The following is a 12,126-nucleotide window of genomic DNA, read 5'->3' on the forward strand; positions in this document are numbered from 1 at the left end:
TATCGTTCCTATGTACTCAAATCACAAAAGCATGTACATTATTACTGCCTATAAAAATAGGACTATAGTATTCACCTTGTTATATATGCTAATAATGAATAATGTTTCCTTTAGGTCAAAAGATATCCCTATCGCTGGACTCCATATTCTTTATTTTATCATTTTTTTTCAAAGTATAGTTAATTGTTGATTGTCCATTAAATTTCTTATCCTTTAAATTACCCCCATTCTTATGTTCTACATTTACTGTTTCACTGATTCAAAAGACTCAATGTTGCCTATCAGCAACAAGAGTTTCATGTTGAATAATACAAGGGTAGGATATGGTCAGGGAACCAATCTAGAAGCATTCCATAGGCTGGAAGAGAAACCAAAGATACTAATGATTTGTTTGGGTTTTATTCAGTCTTGGAACAGGCTGTGTTTTAGCAATGACAAAGAAAGGATCTATTTGTTCCATCTGGCTTTCAAATACACTCACAGCCTCTTATGTTGGTAAATCTTAACTAGTGCCATTTCTGTAACATTCTACATGATAATGTTTGAGCATGTGATATGTAGCCTTGAACAGCACTGAGTATGTGCACAGCTTTACCACATTTTCCCATTGGCATAAGAACTTTCATTTCCAAAAATCTAAACAGTTCAACTAGGCTCAAAAGTCATCTGATCCACTGGGCGTGGCTGTGCACACCTATAATCCCAGCAATGTGGGAGGCTGAGGCAGAAGGATTGCAGGTTCAAGGCCAGCCCCAGGTGCTTAGCGAGGCCCTAAGCAATTTAGCAAATTTCTGTCTCAAAATAAAAAATAAAAAGGGCTGGGAATGTGTGGCTCAATGGTTAAATGCCCCTGGGTTGAATCCTAGTAACAAACAAACAAAAAAAAGTCATCTGTCCCTCAACTACTTAAGGACTGCCAGACTAAGGCTAGCTTTACCACCATGATAAGACAAAGTATATTTTTGAAATCGTCTTAACTCTCTGCTACTTGGTGGGGAAATCACTATGCTGTTAGTTTCAAAGTATTTGGTTCATAAGGATTCTATGACTGAATGTAGCACATTATTTTTAACAAAATCACTCCATTTCAAAACTTTCCATTTTCTTTGCTAGTATAATACTAATTGGTCCTTCATATCCATGAGTTCTGCATCTGTGGATTCAACCAACCACAGATGGAAAATATTTGGAAAAAATTATATCCATACTGAACATGTACAGACTTTTTCTTGTCATTATTCCATAAATAACACAGCATGGTAACTATATACAGAGTATTTACATATGATTTGTATTTGTATTTAAAAATGATCTGGAGAAGATTTAAATATATACGAGGATGGACATAGTGCGTTCATACGCAAGTACTATGGCATTCTATATAAAGCACTTGAGCATCTACAGATTTTGGCATCTGTAGCAGGTCCTGGAACCAATCCCCCATGGACACTAAGGGACAACTGTATACTTATTTCTAACTTCTTGACAGCTGGAATCTCTCTCTAAATATTTATATAATTAGTATTAATTTGGCTGCTTATTATGAGTAAACACAAAAATCTGTGCTCTGTTATCTTTAGTTAATATTATTTTCATTTAAACCCATAACTATTTTTGTCAATTCTGCAAAGCATTTGTAGATATGCTGTATACAAAAGACAATAATGGAACTGGGACTGTAGCTCAGTGATAGAGTGCTTGCCTACATGTATAAGACCCTTGGTTCAATCTCCAGTACCACATAAAAAGACAATTATGTGCTACTGTTATTTTTCATATTTAATATCTGTATAATTAAAATTCAGATTCAAGATCAAAGGGAATCTAGGTTCTTTTTTAAATGAACAAAGGGCAAAACTGAATTAAGCAGTTTGTCTAAAACAACAATGGAACAAGTTGACTTAATAAAACTTATGACTATTAATGAGTAAAATCTTGTCTCATCTGTAGGAGGCAGTAAAGCAGTATAGACTGGTTGCTGTCAAAATTGTATTTGTGTTGATTTGAGGTCAGAACCGCAACTAGTTTATCTGAGAGCTCAAAAACCTTCTCTGAAGTTATATGTACATATGCTAGTCTGAAGTTTTCTGATCATTTCATCAGAACACCAAGCTCCTTTAATGAAAAAGAAATGCAATAGAATCAATGGTTCTTTATAAGGTATCAGATCATGTGTGTTTTCTTTCAGTTAAGAATTTCCTGTTATCACATTCAATCAACTATCAGATTATTTTGAAGCCCATCCTTAGAAACTCTCATGGTGGCAATTACTTCAAAAGTTAACTATGCAGATTGGCAATACTTTAATGAGATTTTGATCAGCAGAAAATTATAGTGTGTCATTGATCCCTCTTAATTTGTCCATTATTGTCCCATAGAGAGCAATAGGACTCCCAAGGGAGAGTATGTCTTTATTTTTAATTGTATTTTATTAACATATATTGATTTACACATTAATGGGAGTCAGTGTAATATTTCATACATGCATAGAGCATGCATTGCAAAAAATCCCCAAATCCAACCACCTTTTCCTACCTCTCACCCCCAACCCTGCCACACATACCCACACATTATAATGATCAAATAATATTTCATTGTATATATGTACACATTTTCTTTATGCATTCATCTGTTGATAGATACCTAGACTGATTCCATATCTTAACTATTGTGAGTAATGCTGCAATAAACATGGGAATACAGCTATCTCCTTAATATGCTGGCTTTATTTCCTTTGAATATATACCTAGAGTGGGACAGCTGGATCATATGGTAGATTTATATTTTTTGTGTGTGAGGAATCTCCATACTGTTTCCATAGTGACTGTACTTATTTATGTTCCCCAAGGGAGGAGTTCTTGAGAAGCCATTATCTGATGTGGATATCAAGGTGGGTCTTCTGTGCATGGAGGTTCTAATACAGTATTGTGTTCTGGTTTATATGCTGTCTATACTTCTGTGTAACTTGTTAATATGCCTATGAATCCAACCAGGGAAGACTACCTTGTGAGATCATTCTTGGTCAAGAATCTAGCCTTCTCAGAACAAATGATTTCATCTGGAAAGAACTCTTCATACCTCTTCCTTAACTTCCAAAATAAATAGGGAATCATATTTCATGCTCAAAGCCTGATATCTAATATTCTGATATGTTACCATGACCATCTTAAGCTTTTCCATTCACTCACAGTCATAATTCCCCTATAATATCATAGCTAAACTCCAAAAAAAAAAAAACCCAATCAAAATGGGCCAAGAACCTGAACAGACACTTCTCAGAAGAGGATATACAATCAATCAACAAATATATGAAAAAAATGCTCATCATCTCTAGCAATTAGAGAAATGCAAATCAAAACTACTCTAAGATATCATCTCACTCCAGTCAGAATGGCAGCTATTATGAAGATAAACAACAATAAGTGTTGGCGAGGATGTGGGGGAAAAAGTACACTCATACATTGCTGGTGGGACTGCAAATTGGTATAGCCAATTTGGAAAGCAGTATGCAGATTCCTTGGAAATCTGGGAATGGAACCACCATTTAACCCAGCTATCATTCTCCTCAGACTATACCCAAAGGACTTAGAAACAGCATACTACAGAGACACAGCCACATCAATGTTTATAGCAGCACAATTCATAATAGCTAAACTGTCGAACCAACCTTGATGCCCTTCAGTACATGAATGGATTAAAAAAATGTGGCATATGTACACAATGGAATTTTACTCAGCAGTAAAAGAGAATAAAATCATGGCATTCACAGGTAAATGGATGGCATTGGAGAAGATAATGCTAAATGAAGTCAGCCATTCCCCCAAAAAACAAATGCCGAAGGTTTTCTCTGATATAAGGAGGCTGACTCATAGTGGGTAAGTTGGGGGAGCATGGGAGGAATAGATAAATTCTAGATAGGGAAGAGGGGTGGAAGGGTAAGGGAAGGGGCAAGAGATTAGCAAGGATGGTGGAATGTGATGGACATCATTATCCAAAGTACATGTATGAAGACACAGATTGGGTGGCAATCAAATTCTTTTTCAGGTAATTCACTGTTGAGGTAGAGCAATGCCACAAATTTTTGTGTGTTGATTTTGTATTCTGCAACTTTAATGAATGCATTTATTAGTTCTAACAGTTTTTTTTCATGGAGTCTAGGGTTTTTTATACATAAGTGCCTCCTGTACTTTCTATGGTTCCCTTTCTATGGTTTTAGGTACTTGCAGTCAACTGTTTCCTGAAAATATTACTGGTAGTGTAATGAGAAGTTAAGATATTTGGAGAGAGAGAAAGAGACAGCACATGCTCACAATTTTTATTATAATATACTGTTGTCATTTTTCTATTGTTCTACTAGTTATTGTTAATTTCTTACTGTGCCTCATTTATAAATTAAATTTTATCATAGACATGTGTATATAGGAAAAAACATGGTATATATAGGGTTCAGTACTATCCATAATTTCAAGCATCTGCTGGAGGTCCTGGAATGTGTCCCCCATAAATAAGATGAAACTACTATATATATAAGATTACGTTGAAAGAAAATGTGATACAGGTACACAATGGAATGCTATTCAGCCATAAAACAAATGTAATCCCATTATTTACAACACAGAAGGAACAAGAGATCATTATGCTAAGTGAAATAAACCAAGCACAGAAGAATAAGTATCACATGATGTTACTCATGTGGAATCTAAAAAAGTTGATCTCCTAGAGGATAATAGTAGAATGATGATCACTAGAGCTTAGGGAGAGTAGGAGAGAGGGAGAGATTAGGAAAGGATGCTAAGATACACTTAGGAGCAAGAAGCTCTGGTGTGCTATTGTAGAGTAGGGTAACTATAGATGACAATAATGTACTGTACACTTTAAAAAGCTAGAAAGAAGGATTTTGAAAGATTTTTGCCATGAATGATAAATAAACATACTTATGTTCAACCTCATTTAAACACATAATATATGTAAGTATTGAAACCTCCTAAATAAGTATAATTTCTATTTTATGTGTCATTTAAACATAAATATGAAAAAAAGATAATGCTATCTGCAAATGGTGATGATTTGGCTTTCTCATTTCCAAATTGGATGCCATTTATTTCTTTTGTCTCATTTCTATGGCCAGGAAATCCAGTATTGTACTGAACAGAATTGGTAAGAGTTGGCATCCTTGTCTTACTCTGAATCTTACAGGAAAAGCTGTCAAATTTTCCCTACTGAGTATGATGTTAGCTATGGTTTTGTCTCTTATGGTTTTTACTCTGTTTAAAATCATTCCTTCCATACCTAATTTGTTGAAATCTTTTAATCAGAGATACTGAATTGTGTCAAATACTTTTTATGCATGCCTTGAAATGATCACATTTTTGTCCTTCATTTTGTTAATGTAATGTATAACCTACTGATTTATGTACATTGAAATATCCTTGCATCATTGAGGTGAATCCTATTTGATCATGGCTGGTGAAATTTTCAGTGTGCTATTGAATTCAGTTTCCTACTATCTTGTTGAGAGATCTATGTGCATTGGGGATATTGCCTGAAGTTTTTTCTTTTCTTTCTTTCTTTCTTTTTTCTAGTGCTTTTTTCTGGCTTTGGTATTAGGGTGATGCAGGCCTTGTAAAATCAGTTTGGAAGTATTCTCTATTTTTCTTTTTTTGGAAATAGTTTAAGAAGAATTGGAATTCATTCTTCTTCACATGTTTGGTGGAATTTATCAGTAAAGCCATCTGGTCCTGGGCTTCTCATTGTCAGGAAGCTTTTTATTATTAATTCAATCTCCTTATTCATTATTGATTTGCTAACATTTTCTATTTCTTTATAATTCAGTCTTGGTAGGTGATATGCATAAGGAAGTTTATTCATTTCTTCTAGGTTATCCAATTTGTTGATGCACAACTGTTCATAATAGTCTTTTATGATCCTTTTTATTTCTATTGTATCTCTTCCTTGAATTTCCTACATTGGCTAACAGTATCACCATCTACCCAGTCCCTACATCAGACAACAATTCTTCTCTTTCCTGCCACATCTAATAAGTCAGTAAGTCAAGTGTGTTTTATCTTCTAAGTACTTCTTAATTCTGTCACCTTTTCCATTCCCAGAAGTTTATGCTCTCACTATCACTCACCTGTATTACTATTATAGTTTCCCAATTTGACTTCATGGCTTCAATTTTACAAGTTCTATCACACTGCCTGCCAAGCCCAACTTCAGAACTGCTATTAGGGTGATTTTTCTAAATGTAAATTGGAGCAAATAATTTTCTTGCCCTAATAAAAAACCATTAAAAAAACCCCTCCCATTTGTTCTAGGAATAAATTTCAAGTTCCTTACCATGATTTAAAATACCTTTCATGATCTGTTTCTGCTTACTATCTTCATTTCCTTCCAGGCTCCTGTATCCTTCATTTTTTTGCAACATTTGGTATTAACATATACTTGCATTTATGAAAACAAGTATGTTTTCACCTCTCTATGCAGGGAATACTGCTGAACCTCAAATGGATAAAACCTTGCCATTTAAGATGCTATCTCCTGGTGCTCACTACAACAAATTATATATTTTATTGGTGATAGTCCCCCCCATTCTGGGTGTCCTAAATGGAAATTTAGTCATATTTCTGAAGTTTAAAATGGGTTAACCTGATATCTGTTTAAAAGCCATTGCTCTAATTTAGTTTATTCTTATTCAGTTTGGAATAAGTATAGCTTAACAACTTACATAGTATGGGTCTAAAATATTCACATAACATATCTATATATCTATATCTATCTATCTATCTATATATATATACATTATATATAAGTGGGTGAGGTAGAAATTGGGTAAAACAAGAGCAAAACTTCTTTATGTGATAGAATTAAAACTGTTTACTAAAAACACATACATTTCTTGATTTTTTTTCTGAATTTTCAAGATTGATTCTTGCTCTTGTAAAAATTTGTTAAGCATGTGAATCTCCCAAATTACTAACCTGCTCTCCATGCTCCTTTTACTATGCTTTCCAGTACATATTTATATATTTTGCAGGTATTTCATTTTAATTTCCCTACCCTAAGAGAGCTAAGAAATTCCTGTTTGAGAAGAGCTTAGAAAAGTTACTTCCTCTTCTTGAGAAAATATCTCTTGATGCAAGATATGTATTTGATGTCCACTTGTAATTTGCTTATGAAATAATGTCTCATACTATATATCAAGTACACAGCATTCTGGAATTCCAAGTGAAAATAAATATCGTATTTGTCTTTAATCAAAATGCCTTCATTCTGAGCAAGAAGAGCTAACTATAGTCCTGTAAATTCGTTGTATGTGACATGGGTGCATTCTGTCATTTTAGTATGTTTAATTTGGATTTAATTAATATTTTTATTTATGACAGGTAAAACTGCCACTTAAAATGGTGGAGATAAAACTTATGGAACATATTATATCAAAGGGTACTGTATGATGAATATATAAATTATTTTAAAGAAAGGCTGTGAAAAAATGCACGAATGGCAGATTTGTAATTAGACTAAAGTTACACCACCATTCTCCAGATTCTTGCTTAGATGGACTGCTAGAAAGTTAGTACATTTGTGAAGTGGAGAAAAAGTCAGTGGTAAGACTGAATCTGTCATTATGATCATCATTACTGCAAGAAGCAATTGGGTATTAAGCATGACATCAAAAGGATTGATAATTTTCTATAGGATAATGTAAAATGGTTTTGTTTTACCATTTTATACTGAGTTACTTGTTGAATATTATGAGCTATAATATGTTCTAATAAAAATGTTTCAACCTAGACATGGCCTCTAGATAAAAAATACAAAACCATTTAAAAGGTGAAACACCACAGAGAGGGAAATTAGTAAAATGAAGGAAAAGTGATGGCTATTTTCAAATTGGCAGAAGTAAATAACAAACTCATTAGAGGATTATTGTGAGACATACATTCAGGCTCTGAAAATTGTTTTAGATGACTTTGGAAAGTAAGGAAACAAGAGCAGTTCATATTAGGATAAATTGTATGCTGATTATGCTTATCTCAGCTCAAATTAATAATTTCATAAAAATCCTGTTCCACTGATAATATCATTAATCTTTATTTATATCTGCCAAGCAATATCCTGGGTATTTTACATGCTTTTGTTTCATTTAATTATAGAAAACCTGGAGGAAGGTATTATCAACATTCCCATTTTAAAGATGAGGAAATGTAGGTAGAGAGACACTGATGAAGTGGCTAGCAATTAAAAGATATTTTTGGTAAGCATACTTATCTACATTTAGCAAACATTATATGAGGGGACACTGGGTTTTTTATTGAATGGGAAGAATCTTCATTTCTATTTTCTTATTAAAAATCTTGAATATTCCCAAATTAGAACATGCCTCATTCCATTATATTGCTTCCCTCAGTAGGGAAGTTTTTGCACTTTTGTTTTGAGATGGGAAAAATGAACAAACTGCACTCTTCTGACTCTAGCATTTTCACCTTTTCTACTCTACTGTAATAATAGCCACAGAAAGTAAGACAATTTGGGCTAGTATAAAGGAGACAGAAGAAAGCACTAAAATCAGTGATACAGAGAATAATGCGAAGCAGGCCCTTTTCCCTTTTGGATAGTCTAATTCCTACACTTTGAATCAGAGAACTGGATTCTATATTCTATCTTTCCCAGTTCTGTATTGTTAATATCCATTTTGATCAACTTTTAACACATGGATCATATAGCATATCATGGCAAGATTCATGGAATTCGATTATTTCATCTGAACAGTTTGCACACTACCTGCAGCCCCTGAAGGTGGTAGGAATCACTGCTAATTTCATGGCAAAGGAAAAAAATCATCTATGTCATTAACTGAAGATATTGGGTCTGAGAGCCAGAAACTCCTACTCCCCAACTGATTTGATGCAAGAGTCCATTTGACCCCAGGCACAATGTATTCTTGTAAGTTTCTATTGCCTCTTATATAAACTGCTGACTGTGGAGAAACTTGATCAAAACATCAGAGATTGCCAGAGAAGCTCTGTTTGTGCCCTTCACAATCACTGATGAAGTGTCTTAACCTCGCCTTTTCTTGATGCATTGCATATTGTCATCTGTCTTCCTGACTACTACTGCATATGGCTGATTTGTAAATTCAAGCAAATGTGTTTCTGACTGGCACTGATACATCACTGATGCCAAAATATCAGAGAGGATGAAGCATAAGGACATATTTTTTGATTCAGATGGAAAATATTACAGATTTATGGGGGAGTGATGACAATAGCCATTCCATGATATCTTCATATAATCAGTACCACTCCATATCTTTCTTTACCAAATTTTATGACCTCAAAACTTAATTCAAAGAAATTATTTTCATGCTGACCCAAAAAGTATAGTGGGTAGATATGGGGATGGGGTTGGTTGCCACTCTTTTCTTGTACTGGAATTCCTTTGCTTTCCAATGACCACTTACAGAGTCATGATGCATAGAACATCTATTAATGTCCCATTGATATTGGTGTGATTTCCTCTAGGGGATTGAGGGCAGCACAGCATAGAGCCATTACTATCTAAAGGTTATATATAATGGATAATAGAGGAAAATGAAATAGCAGAAAGGAATTTGCATGGGAAATAGAAACAGTAAATAGTTTCAGTGAAAGATTTTACTTGGGTTATATAGCAACTGCAAAAGGGGTTGAAAAAAATGATGACTCTTACAGATTCAACAAGAGTCAAAAGTGAAATGGTTTTATATTTTGAAATATAATACTATTTTATTTCAACCACAGAAAGCCATTTAAAAATCATTTTATATATTACAGTTCTTATGGGGCATCTTTCACTTGAATGTGTATTTATGAATTCTTATTCTACCCTCCTGAGATGGTCAGCAATATAGCACTGATGGGATAAATCAAGGAAGAGATTTTTACTGATTTATCCAAAGTCACATAATGTCCAGATTGTGACAGAAACAGGAAGAAAGTTACAGTGTTAGCCATAAACATCTCCTCATTTTTTCATTCACTAACCCTCCTGTGCCAGCATTTAGCCTGATATTTCTGCATCTAGAAAATTGCACGCTAAATAATTTCAAAAGATAATTCTTACCATCAACCTATCAGCTGCACTCACCATTGCAATTGAAGACGTGGTACAACTAATTGAATTTGTAACTTAAAGCAAAAAATCTGGTGGATTTATTTAGTAGTCCAAGAAGTAAATGAAGTATAACATTTGCTAGAGTGCTAAAAAAAAAAAAAAAAAAAAAAAAAAAAAAGGCGACTAGGCCTAGTGCTCAAGAGTGTGTGCTCTGGAATCAGTCTGCTCTCTCTTAAAGCTCAGGATATTCACTTCTTAGTAATATGACCTCTTTAATTTGTTGTGCCTCGGTTTCCTCATAAAACTGATACTCTTAAGGAATGTTGAGAGAATTAAATGAGCTAATACATGCAAATAAATTAGCATAATTCATTTTTCAACAGATATTATTGACAGGGATGTTATGTGCCAAGCCTTTTCAGTAAAACAGTCATGGGTAATTCTCAGGACTAGTGAATTTTAGTAATAATAATAATATTTAACATTTGTAGGCTACTTGCAATATTTTAGGCCCTATGCCAAGTGCTTTGTTTATATTAATTCATTTCATGCTCATCACAATCCTATCTTATAGGTACTATTTAATAATTATTCTACAGATGAGAAATTGGAGGCTTGAAAATGTTACATAATTTGCTCAAGGTAACATATTTAAGTGGCAGAGGCTTAAATATCTATGCTCTTAACCTTACTTGTAATCTACACTGCCTTACTGTCATGCCAAGTTGATATACCATTGTTTACCTATTCAAAAAGGCAGTCCTTAAATGAATGAATTCTACTTTCACTTATTAAATGAATAAATACACATCCTAATTAAACATGTCTCACAATACATAATGAAAATTTTGATCCAGGAATAGCCATCATAACATATTTAAGCAGAAATACAGTTATGAATGTAGTATAAATGCATGAATGAGTTTGCTATTACTTGGATTTGTTTATACCAGGTGTTCATTCTTATATCTAAAACATTATCTCTCTGTGCACTAAAAGGTAGTGGAAATGAAAAAAACCAAATGATTTCTCTAATTAAGGCTGCTGATCCATAATATTCTGTCACACGGGGGGCGGGGGGAAGATGGGAGGATTAAATGAACTCTAGATAGGGCAAAGGGGAAAAGGGGAGGGAGGGGAAGGGAGGGGGAACAGGGATAGGAAAGATGGTGGAATGAGATGGTCATCATTACCCTAAGTACATGTATGAAGACAATAAGGATGTAACTCTACTTTGTGTACAACCAGAGATATGAAAAATTGTGCTCTATATGTGTAATATGAATTATAATGCATTCTGCTGTCATATATAACAAATTAGAATAGAAAATGGATCAAATAAAGCAAAATTTTTGGGAAAAAAGGTAATGGAAATGAATCCATAATGCAAAATTTGGTCTCATAATTGAATGAGAACATTTTAAATGGTCTTTAATTATACATAAATTTCTCAAATTATTTCTTATATTGAATGATTTCATATTAAAATCATTTTGAGTTGCAATACTTTCTCATCCCCCACCTTCATCCCTTAAGCAGTATTTCATATTACAGGTTATTACAAACCAAATAAACATACATGTTGAGTTATCCTGAAATACCTGAGATAAAAGATATATTTTGATATCATAGGGTAATATCCACATTTAATACAAACATTATTTAAATGTATCTAGAATGTGTGATGGAAATATAAAAGAGAGAAACCTGAACATCAGCATAGGCTATGATCCTATACTACTGACATCTTCAGTAATTTTCCTACGAAACGTATGTTTTTTTTTACTTACTGTTGCCTATTTTATGAGTCCAACAGAAAATGATTATGTGAACTCTCTTATTGTGCACTCTCTAGTTAAATGGAAACCACCAAATATAGTTTATTATTTATAATAAAGGCCAAATCCCTTTTTAACTACTTCTCAGAATCATATTCATGTGTCTTAGTGGGTAATTCTTCTTCAATTAGCAAACTGGATTAAACCTGAAAATAAGTTACTAGTGCGATATCTGGATAGAATATTTTTTCTA

At 33.6% G+C, this 12,126-nt stretch overlaps 1 protein-coding gene across 3 annotated transcripts in view; it reads right to left on the reverse strand.

Annotated features, from left to right (window-relative positions):
* The window catches only part of Tenm1 (teneurin transmembrane protein 1), a 529,849-nt gene that overhangs the window by 288,971 nt on the left and 228,752 nt on the right, over positions 1–12,126 (reverse strand). The window lies entirely within an intron of this gene.

This window comes from Callospermophilus lateralis, chromosome X, assembly GCF_048772815.1.
Source record: "Callospermophilus lateralis isolate mCalLat2 chromosome X, mCalLat2.hap1, whole genome shotgun sequence".
NCBI classification, from domain to species: domain Eukaryota; kingdom Metazoa; phylum Chordata; class Mammalia; order Rodentia; family Sciuridae; genus Callospermophilus; species Callospermophilus lateralis.